The sequence below is a fragment of the Octodon degus genome, unplaced genomic scaffold (assembly GCF_000260255.1).
Source record: "Octodon degus isolate 3935 unplaced genomic scaffold, OctDeg1.0 scaffold00124, whole genome shotgun sequence".
Taxonomy (NCBI): Eukaryota; Metazoa; Chordata; class Mammalia; order Rodentia; family Octodontidae; genus Octodon; species Octodon degus.
This window is the reverse complement of record NW_004524700.1, coordinates 7,986,019-7,998,185: the sequence shown is the minus strand read 5'-3', so window position 1 is coordinate 7,998,185 and position 12,167 is coordinate 7,986,019. Positions and strand designations below refer to the sequence as shown.

Genomic DNA, 12,167 nt, shown 5'->3' with positions numbered 1-12,167 from the left:
CCAGGCTGGACTTGAACTCCCAGTCATCCTGCCTCAGCCTCCCACAGTGCTAGGAGTACAGGAGTTGTCACTGTGGCCAACTCAAACTATAATCATTTCATAAATTTTGTTTCATTTTCTGTGCACCATTTGGTGTAAAAAATAGCATCTGGTCCCAAGTGTCTTTGTCTGCAGACACTCTACTGCAGACGGTTTTTGTTTTCCTGACATCTCCAGTGTATGACGCTAATTGCTAAGCTCTTCCTCGTCACTGAAGTACGTGCTCTTCTTTATCCTTGGGCGCCATGAATCTTCAGAAGTTGAAGGGCCCCCAGCACCGACTTTCCATTTGTTTTGTTCTTCCATCTTGGCTTGCTGGAAGGGATTCAGAACACCAAACCAAACTGGCAGGCGATGGCTTGGCTGAGGCTGTCCAGAGCGGGCTCCTTGCCCTCATCCTCGCTTCCTGTTGCGTCCTCGATTTCTTCCGGTTCAGTGGTTTTCTTTTTCTTCTTCTTTTCTTTCATCTTTGGAGGCTTACGTTCCCCGAGCATATACTTTGGACAAGCATAACTTAGGTGTCCACTTTCCCCACATTCGTAACATTTAGATTTATCAAAGTAGTTTTGCCTTCGGATGAATTCAGCTGCTCTTCCATTGTCAATAGCAATGCTTGCCTTTATCACTCTACCAAACAACTGTTTGTTATTTATGGCTCTGGTGCAGCTTTGTGCAGAGTCTTTATCCAAAAACAATATAAACGCCACTCCTTTACTCTTCCTCGTGTCTTTGTCTTTCATTATAGTAACCTTCACAACTTTGCCATACTTGGAAAATATCCGGTATAAGTCATTGTTTGTCAGGGAGAAGGGCAAGTTGGACACGTACACTGTGCTCTTACTTGGAGCCAGGCCACCACTCATTTCTTAGGGTGGGTCGGCCCAGACAGGGCCCGCACCGAGCAGGGGTTCCCGGGCTGCCCAGGCTGTGCAGTGTGCAGCTGGCTTCAACGCGGCCGCGGGGCAGGCGCCAGTAACTGGTTTTTGAAATCATATTTCACGTTTGAACTTTAGCTTGTATGAAAAGATGAACTAAACTGAGTGTTTTGAATCCCAGAATTATTCTAGCTCAGCTGCTTGGATGGATACTTTGAAAGCCAGTAAAACCTTCACAGAGCATTCCCTAATTTTATTCTGGTAAGTGTTGCTTTTGGCAATTAGAAGTTTTACAAGTGTTCTATTAAAAAAAGCACAAATTTGTGCTTTTTATAGCTATGCAGCTGTAGGTGTTTTTGCTGAGAGTCCACCTCTTGCTCAAGACTACATCACTTTGGAAAGCTGTGGAAGGAAATTAAGTCAGCAGCTTACATCCAGTATTGCAACATTTGGTGTTCTTTCACCCTAGCTCTATACCCTTAATATGTGCTTTTCAAGACTCCTGTTACAGCAGAAAAAAATAAAGTAGTGCTTTTTTCAATCATAAATAAATTGGAGTATTACTCAGATATAAAAATATACACTTGAGGCTTTCATAAAACGGATGCTCATAAAAAATAAATAGGACTTGCATGGGCAAACATCACATTGTCTTGCTAGTATAAGAGCCTGAAAGAGTAAATAAAATATGAAAGTTACAATAGATACTGTGAGTGGAAAAGAAACTGGTCAAAAGGGAAGAACAACTGGGATGAGTGAAAGGAGGGAAAAAAAGAAAGAAGGAAAAGAAAAAGGAATATACATGTATATCTACAGGATATCTTGGATAATTGTATCTTTAATTGTTGCTGGCCTACTGAAATTAGCACTTAATGCTTAATTTTTTCTCTTCTCTCCCTTTAAAATTTTTATAAACTTTTGTCCAATTTTGTGTACTTATATTTGGTAATCTAAACAACTATAATATAGTAATGATTGTTTAATTCCTATTATTTTGTTTAGTGAAATTCCATGTCATCTCTAAATTTTTACTGTCTTTTAGTCTTGTTAAAAATGATTTAGTAAGAGTGAGACCATCTGCCCTACTCTTGGGACCTCTCCAAACACAGACAAGGCCCAGAGTATGTGTGAGAGAGCTTGAACTCTGCTGTGACTATCAGATCCTTCTGAAAAAGCCCAGGCCCAGCATACAAGCCTGATCTAAAACTCTGCAGATGAAGACCCTACAGAGAGGCTAGGATCCAGAACCACTCACCTAATCCAGGAGAAGAACATCTTTCCAGCGGGTCACAGCGGGTTAACTTCCATGGGATGCAACAGGAACAAGCTGAGCACAGCAACCAGACCTGAGCCAGGAAACTCTGGACGAATTCAAACTTCATACATCTGTACCCGATAAACTGAGACATTTTGCTAGACACAGATCTACAAAAGAATCCTCCTTCTATGGTTCTTGATTGAGAGTGGTGTCAAAAGGTAACCAGAGTGAACTAATCTGACTAGAAGACACTAGATACACCAAGGGGAGGTGATAAGACAGAACTTAGGAGAACTAACTTAAATACAAGTTCCCAATTTAATATCTGCTTATCTATACAGATATAATGGTTGCTTTTACAGTCTAAAATACAAACCCATTAGTTACAAAACTTAACAACTGTTAAATATCACTAATGATTACGAGTGTTCCTAATTGTAGTTCTATAAATACAAAAGGAAAAATAGCTTAACCATATCATCACTTGGGTAACTATTTCAATAGATGCTAAGGCAATAATTTCACCAAAGATCTGCAGCAAAGGACAGAGGACAGTGCCATACAAAATAACAAACAAAAGGAGCAAATGCAATCTCAGGCCTCAAGCCCTCCCAGAACAAATGCAGGAGACACTAGCACAGAAAAAATTGGGAATCACACAGCTGAAATGTCTGAATTAATAGAGTCTGAAGTAAAGGAACAGCAGAAAGGTACAGAGGAAATCAGATCAGAAATAACCTCTAAAAATAGAAAAGAAATTTCTGAATTAAGAGCATCTGAAGTAAAGATCAACTATAGAAACATATAGAGTAAATCAGATCAGAAATAATATCTGAAGTAAAAATGAAATGATAACTATAATGAAAGAATTAATAAGTGCTTTTCAAGAAGACACTGATTAAAACATTAGAAAAATGATGGAAGCCTTGAATAAGCAATATGAAAAATATGCCATAAATCAGAGTCAAAGAGATACAGAGGAAATTAAAATCTAAATCATAAGCTGGCAAAACCATTTGAATGAAAGTGAAAATAGAGTTTCAGATCTTGAAGACAATGTACAAGGTACTGAAAAGGTAAGAAAAGATCTCTTGAAAATAACCAGGATGCATGAAAAAATAATTCATCATCTGCAACAGGATGCAAAGATGAACAATGTGAGAATAATAGGCATAAATGAGAAAGAAGGAGTCAATACAAATGATGTAAAAAGAATATGGATAGAAGTAAGAGCAGAAAACTTGCCAAATATGGGAAAACAATCTGACATTCATGTAACCGAAGTGTATAGATTTCCAAAGATCACCAACCCAAATAAAAACACAATGAGACATATAATATCCAAGATCCCAGATATGCACCACAAGAAAAATATACTGAAAGATGGTAGAGAAAAGAAACAGATAACATTCAAAAAAAACATTATAATAAAAGATGACTTCTCTTCAAAAACCATGAACTTAAGAAGAACATGTAGCAGACTGCTTCAAGTCCTCTATGAAAACAAATTCTAGCCCAGACTACTATATCCTGTAAAACTCTCTTTCAAATTTGATGGAAAAGTAAAATACTTCCATGATAAACAACAGCAATAATAATTTCATGATGACAAAGCCAACCCTACACAGTGGAGAGGGACAAAAAATGACCAGAATTCCAAGAACAAGAACAGAGAGAACCCACCAAATACAGCAAACATTTAAACACAGGAGAAAAGGGGGTAAACAACAACAGGTAAATAACATGTCAATCATAAGTCAATATATCTCAATTATAACCATAAATTTAAATGGACTCAGTTCATGAATTAAAAGATATAGACTGTCAAAATGGTTTGGAAACAAAATCAAAATAAGTTATATACAAGAAACACACTTAACTGATAAATAAATTTATAGGCTGAAAATCAAAGGGTGGAAAAAGTACTACATAAACCAGCACCTCAGAAAAAAGAAGGGGTAGCTATCTTGTTCACAGTCTCAACTTCAAACCAAGAATGATCAAATGAAATAAAGAAGGCCACTATATACTGGTTAGGGGAAAACTTCAAAAGGAACATGTAACACTCATAAAGACAACATGAAACAAACATGGAAGCACCCAACTATATAAGACAAATCTTGAGCCCTAGCCCTGGCCCCAAGGAGTGTGTGGGAGAGCTTCCTACTACTATGCACAAGCAGGACCTGCCAGTTCTAGCCCAGGTGTAGCGTGGGTAAGATGCTCTTTCACCCCTCTGGGACCGCACATGACTCTGCAGCAGCCCCCTACCCCCACCCCATCGGCCCAGTGAGAATTGCTGCTGCACTCTGGGGACACACAGATCCAGGCCTAACCCAGGCCTGGTGAGTGTGTGGAACAACTTCCTCTCCCCCCTACTCCACCTTAACCCCTCCAGACTCAGCTCAGGCCTGGCATACAGGCCTGGAGTGAAACCCTTCAGCTGAAATCCCTGCAGAGAGAGTAGGGGACAGAACCAACCAGTTAGTCCAGGAGCAGAACATTTTGCCAGAGGTGCACAACAGGATCGCTCCCAAGGGCAGCAGTAAGAAGGAGCTGAGCACAGCAGCCAGACCCAAGCCAGGCACAGCAGGATAAATCCAAACTTTGTAGAACTGCACCTGAATTCAGTAGGTGCTCAGGTTATAACTGTAACAAAGCTCTACAACAAAGGTCAGAAGACAGTGCTATGCAAAATGACAATGAGAAGGAGCAAAATGAAATCTCAGATCCCAAGTTCACACATAACAAGTGCAGAGGACACTAACACAGAACAAATTGGATACCACACAGGTGAAATCAATGAAACAACAGCTTCTAAAATAAAGAAAAAAGTGCAGAAAGGTATAGAGGAACTCAGATTGGAAATTAAAAACAAATCCCTGAATTAATAGCATCTGCAGTAAAGAATCAAACACAGAAACATATGGAGGAAATCCAATGCCCACCCACAGCAAGTGCAGAGGACAAGAGCTCAGCTCAAATGTGTGAATTAATAGTGTCAAAAGTAAGTAAGCAACAGCAGAAAGTTATAGAAGGACTCAGAGTGGAATTCTTTTCTGAAATAAAAAAAGAATAATCTGAATCCATAGAATCCTAAGTAAAGAATCAACAACAGAAACATAGGGAGGAAACCCAGTCTGAAGAAAACACTGCAGTAAAAGAATTAATTACTGCTTCTAAAGAAGACATTGATAATAAAAAATATAAGAAATTAGAAAAAGGATGCATTCCTTGAATGAGCAATACAGGAAAGAAATAGATCTCATGAAGCAGAGTCAAAGAGATACAGAGGAACTTAAAACCTCAATCACAAGTTTGCAAAATCGTTTAAGTGAGTGAAGAGAGAGTTTCAGATCTTGAAGATGCTGGTGCAGCTAGTGAAAAGGTAAGATAGGATCTCTTAAAAACAACCAATTGTAGGAAAAAATAATCCATCACATGAAAGACAATCCAAAGATGAACAGTGTGAGACTAATAGACATCAATGAGAAAGAAGGAGTCAATACAAATGTCATTTAAAAAAATATGGGCAGAGGTAATAGCAGAAAACTTTCCAAATATGAGGAAAAAATCTGCCATTCAGGTAAACAAAGCTTACAGAATGCCAAGTAACCTCAACCCAATAAAAAACATACCGAGACATATAATAGTCAAGATCCCAGAAATTCAGCTCAAGAATAATATACTGAAAGCCGCTAGAGAAAAGAAGTAGATCACATTCAAAGGAAGACCCATCAGAATTATGGCCGACTTCTCTGCACAAACCATGAAGGCAAGAAGAGCATGGAGTGGAGTACTTCAAGTCCTCTATGAAAACAAATTCCAGCCCAGACTACTATACCCTGAAAAACTCTTTCGAGTTTGATGGAGAAGTGAAATACTTCCATGACAATGAACAACTGAGGAATTTCATGATGACAAAGCCAACCCTACACAGGCTCCTAAAAGATGTTCTAGAGAGAGACCAACATGACCAGAACTCCACGAATGAGATCAGAAGCAGCCAACTAAATAAGGCAAACAGTTAAACACAGGCAAAAAGGAATAAACAACAGCAGGAAAATAACATGTCAATCACAAGTCAATACATCTCAACTATAACCATCAATGTAAATGGACTCAACTCACAAATTAAGAGAAATATACTGGAACAGCAGATTAGGAAACAAAATCCAACAATATGTTCTATACAAGAAACACACTTAACTCAAAAAGACATTCATAGGTTTAAGTAAAAGGATAGAAAGCAATACTACTTGCCACAGCACCTCAGAATAATGCAGGGGTTGGAATCCTGTTTTCATACAGTCTCAACTTTAAACGAAGAATAATCAAATGAAATAAGGAAGACCACTATATACTGTTTAGGTGAAAGATGGAAGAGAAAGAGGTAACAATCATAAATATCTATGCACCATACACAGGAGCACCCAACTATATAAGACAAATATTAATGGACATGAAAAATCTAATATTCAGTACCACAATCTTAACAGGAGACTTTAACAACACCTTATCTAAAAAAGTTAGGTCAACCAGATAAAAATTAGCAAAGAAGTAGCAGAACTGAAGCAGAGCTTGAAACAAATGGACTTGGTGGACATATAGAGAGTGTTCCATCCAACCACAACTGAATACACTTTTTTTTACCTGCACATGGGTCATTTCCTAAAATAGACCACATTCTACTCCATAGGTCATGCTTAAGTATATGCAAGAAAACTGAAATTATCCCATGCATGTTATCTGACCACAGTGCAATGTAACAGGAAATAAATGACAAAAGAAACCAGAAAAAAAAACCCTAAATACATGTAAATTAAACAACACCATACTCAGCAAACAATGGGTCACAGATGAAATTCAATAATATCTACAATCTAATGAAAATTCAACCACAAGTTATTGGAACTTATGGGATGCGAGGAAAGAAATTCTCAGAGGGAAATTCATAGCTGTGAACTTACACATTAGGAAAAAGAATGGGAACAAATATACACCATAATGCTGCATCTACAAATTCTAGAAAAGGAAGATCAAACCAAACCCAGAGCTCAAAGATTGGAAGAAATCATAAACATTAGAGCAGAAATTAATTCAATTGAGATGAAGAAAACAGTTCAAAGTATTAACGAATCAAAAAGCTGTTTCTTTGAAATACTAAATAAAATCGATAAGCCCCTAGCTAACATCATCAAATAGAGTAAAGAATAAATTCAAATACAAGCAATAAGGAATGAAATGGGTATAATCACCACAGACCGAGTGGAATTTTAGAAGATTATCAATAGCTATTTTGAGAGTCTTTGCACTGACAGAATAGAAGACACAGACAGAATGGGCAGATTCCTAAAAAGGTACAAATTAACAAAACTGAATCGAGAAGACATAACAACTCTCAGTAACCCAATAATAACCAATTAAATATGAAATGTAACTAAAAGCCTGCTGAAAAAGAGAAGTCAAGGTCCTAAGGGATTTATAGCTGAATTCCACAAGGAATTTATAGAAGAAATAATCCCTATACTCCTCAAACTCTTCAATGATACTGAGAAGGAAACAGTCCTCCCAAAATCATTCCTCGAGACAAGAATTATACTGATTCCAAAACCAGGAAAAGGCACAACAAAAAAAAGAGATCTAGAGGCCAATCTCCCTCATGAACATAGATACAAATATTCTCAATTAAATCCTAGCAAATAAAATACAGCAAATCATCAAGAAGATCATCCACCACGACCAGGTAGGATTCATTCCATGGATTCAAGGATGGTTCAATATTCAAAAATCTATAAATGTGATATACTATATTAATAGAGCTAAATGCAGTAACCACATGATGATCTCAATTGATGCAGAATAGGCTCTTGACAACGTCCAACACTCATTCATGTTCAAAGTTCTACAGAAAATTGAAATAATGACATCTACTTCAATTTGATAAAAACCATTTATGAAAACACAACAGCTAATAAAATTCTAAGTGGGGAAAAACTGAAATAGTTTACTCTCAGATCAAGTACAAGACAAGCATATCCACTATCACTCATCCTATTCAATATAGCTTTTGAAACATTAGCTAGAGCTATTAGAAAAGAGGGAGAAATAAAAGGAATAAGAATAGATAAAGAAGTTAAATTATCATTATTTGAAGATGACAGGATACTTTACTTGGAATACTCAAAATCTCCACCAACAAGCTACTAGAATTGACACACAAATTCAGTAGTATAGCAGGATTTGAAGTCAATACTCAAAAGTCAGTAGCTTTCCTCTACACAGATAACAAGCACACTGAGAGAGAAATTAGACAAACAATACCTTTTACAATAGCACCACAGAAAATGAAATACATTGGTATTCATTTAACCAAAGAAGTCAAAGATCTTTCAAGGAAAATTACAGTATTCTGAAAAAAGAGATGGTAGAGGATTTCAGAAAATGGAAAGATATTCCCTGCTCATGGATAGGAGAACCAACATCGTAAAGATGGCCATACTCCCAAAATTGTTGTACAGATTTAATGCAATCCCTATGAAACTGCCAACAACATACCTCACAGACCTAGAGAAACAATTCCTAAAATTTATTTGGAACCAGAAAAGACCCAGAATAGCAATGGGAATCCTGGGAAACAAAGACAAAGCTGGAGGCATTATAATTCCTGACTTAAAATTATACTACAAAGCTACTGTGGTAAAATCAACATGGTATTGGCAATGAAATAGACCCGAGGATCAATGGAATAGATTGGAAGATGCAGAGGCCTGTAAGAACACAGTCAGCCACCTGATCTTCAACAAAGGGGCCAAATATGCTTACTGGATGAAAGATAGCCTCCTTTACAAATGGTGCTGGAAAAACTGGCTTTCTTCATGCAAAAAAAACCAAAAAACAAAAAACTTGACCCAGGACTATCACCATGCACTAGCTAATGTTAAAAAGGATTAAAGATCTAAATATTGAATAAAAAAACTAAGTCTCCTGCAAGAGAAAGTAGGTGGAATGGTTAAACACATAGGGGTAGGCAAAGAGTTCATGAACAAAAATCAAATTTCATGGGTAAAACTTGAAAGAATTAACAACTGGGATCAACTCTTATTAAGAAGCTTTTGCACATCAAAAGAAATTACCAACAAAGTGAAAAGACAACCCAAAAATTTCAAAAATATCTTAACTAATAACCTCTCAGACAGAGGTCTGCTCTCTAGAATTTGTAAAGAACTAAAATACATTAGGTCCCCTAAATTTAAAGACCAAATCCAGAAATAACCATCCGAGATGAACACACATTTCTCAGAGGATGAAATTAAAGAAGCCAATAAATATATGAAAAAATGCTCCACATTACTAGCCATCCGCGATACGCAAATTAAAACAACACTGAGATACCATCTCACCCACAGAAAGAATGGCTATCATAAAGAAGTCACCCAACAACAAATGTTGGAGAGGCTGTGGGGAAAAGGGAACCCTTCTCCATGGCTGGTAGGAATGTAGACTAGTGCAATCGATATGGAAATCAGTTTGTAGAATCCTTAAGAAACTCGGACTGGAAATCCCATTCAAGCCAGCTATCCCCCTACTTGAAATTTTCCCATAGGAACTGAAAACATCATATCATAATGATATATGTGTACCTATGTTTATAGAAGCACAATTTATGATAACTCAAATCTTGGAAACAACCAAGGTGCCCGTCACATAAGGAATGGTTGAAAAAGATGTGGTATTTTTACACAATGGAGTATTAGCTATAAAGTATGATAAACTTGAAGCCTTTATATTTAAGTGGATGTCACTTGTAGATATTCTCATAAATGGGATAAACCACATGTGTAAATACTGTATAGTCTCCCTAATATAAGAACTCAAAAGAAGAAATACAAATAGAAAGGTATAACACAACTAAAAGAAAAGCCAGAACTTGAGGATTGAACAAGAGGAGAGGTTAAGGAAACAAGCTGGAAAGAAGGACAGGGAGAAAGCTATACATTTGTACACACAAGATGGGCAAGACATTGATCCTGAGAAACATCAGCAGGTTTTTGAAACTAGCAGATAATTGGTAAGATTCTCACCCTGATTAACTATACATGCTTACACCTTTGAACCAAGCAACTGCACTGAAGATAGTTATGTGTAATAGAAACGTCACCCTTGGAAAGACTGTCATTCTCGCCTTCTAAGTACATACTTCTTGTCATGACATACCAATTATTACCATACTGTCTCAGAAGTAAAAGGTTTTTTTGAATGGGTAATAAATGAAAAAGAAAAAGGCTCAAGGAAAAGAAAAAAAAGTCACAGGCTGTTCTGCTACAATGCTCTATATGGTTAGATCCTAAACTTCTGAGTAAAAATGTGTTTATTTCTATTTTTTCAATTTTTTTCTTCATATTCTGCATAGACTTAAAGTCCAACACATCAATACTTGATGGAAAATACCTGTTCCCCCTTATATCTAATATGTTTGATATTTAGACAGATAGTTAGGGTAAACCAAACTGCATATGTGGCAGGGTAATAATAAGCTTCTCTTCTGGAAGGTTGATAACCTAAGTTTGCAGATCAAAAATTGGAGAAAACGAAGGGTTGCAAAGTCAGCAAATATTTTGGCACTAGCCTTTCAAGGTCAGTGAAGACTAAGGACAGTGGAAAACCTGTACTGCAACATCATGTAACTCAGTTGTGCCCCAAATTTTCTGATCAAAGAGATTATGCAGCCACAGAGGAATGTGATCAATGATGTATAGTGTGCCTGAGAGTCACATGGAGAGAAACCTTTCAGGCTTTCACAGAGAGCACATTGGTCAAGCAATGGCCGTGACTCATCCACATGGCTGATACTGACAGAGGATCTACAAAGTGCGGTCCAGGGTTACAGGATAAATCCTGAAGGGATTGACTGACCCTATCAGATATAAAAGTCACATTTCTTGTTATATAGGTCTTGCTTTATCTTGCTGGATTGGTCTTAACCATCCAGCAAGAAAGTATTAAAATCAGGGATATAAAGTAAAGCTATATTAATATGCTGAGCTGTAAAATGATCTAGTCAACGTTTGCGGATAACCCACTACTATTGTGGACTGAGGGACTGTATTGGATTATTTTGCTGAATTCAAGCACATATAGTATTTCTTGTACTATGGATAACCACTAAGAAGATAACAATGTACAATGTATTAATTTTTTGAAAATGTCTTATTAATCATCTTTGAAACTGTCTCATCCTTATTTGTTTCTCAAAAAAATAAAGGCCAATAGAATATCCATCTCTGACAGAACTAAATAAAAAAATGGAATACAAAAGAAGGATCATTTTGTATTTATATATACAGACTAGCTGGGATAGATATACAGCTACTTTCGCTTAATTAAATGAGAAGAAAGATTTGTAGTAATAGTGTTTAGACAGGATATCTTTTTTTTTTTTTTGGTGTTCTTTATTTTCTTATTTTTTCCATAATTTTATTGATGAACAAATAGCAGTGAGACAGTTTCAAATCAAATTGGTAAGACAGTTTCAATAATTAACACATTGCATACATTCCTCCCAGTGGTTAATTGCTGTACAAGATGCAGACATGATATCCTATCCACAAACACCATTAGAACAAATCACTCTATTCATTAAAAGAATGTAACTATATATCTATCCTAACCACACTGAATACACAGATAAAAAAATGTACATTCATCTGTATGCCCTTTTTTTGTTAAGTTCCATTATTTGAATATTATAGGTGTATTAACTCAGCAAAATAATCCAAAAGAGTTCATTAGTCCTTAATAGTATTGGGTCTTCTGCTTCACTGACAATGTCAGAAATTGTTGACCTGAGTCCCCTATACCTCAACATAACAGCATGGCTTGACTTCTTATATTTCATTTTTATACTTTTCTTCTGGGTGGTTAAGACCAAGGTAAAGCAGGACCTATGCAACAAGAGTTGTTACTTTTGGGTCTGATAAGGTCAGTGAAATCCC

At 36.7% G+C, this 12,167-nt stretch overlaps 1 pseudogene; it reads right to left on the bottom strand.

Moving 5' to 3' along the window:
- Positions 1 to 11: 11 nt before the first annotated feature.
- Positions 12 to 902, bottom strand: LOC101571794 (annotated as a pseudogene).
- Between the last annotated feature and the right edge of the window lie 11,265 nt (positions 903 to 12,167).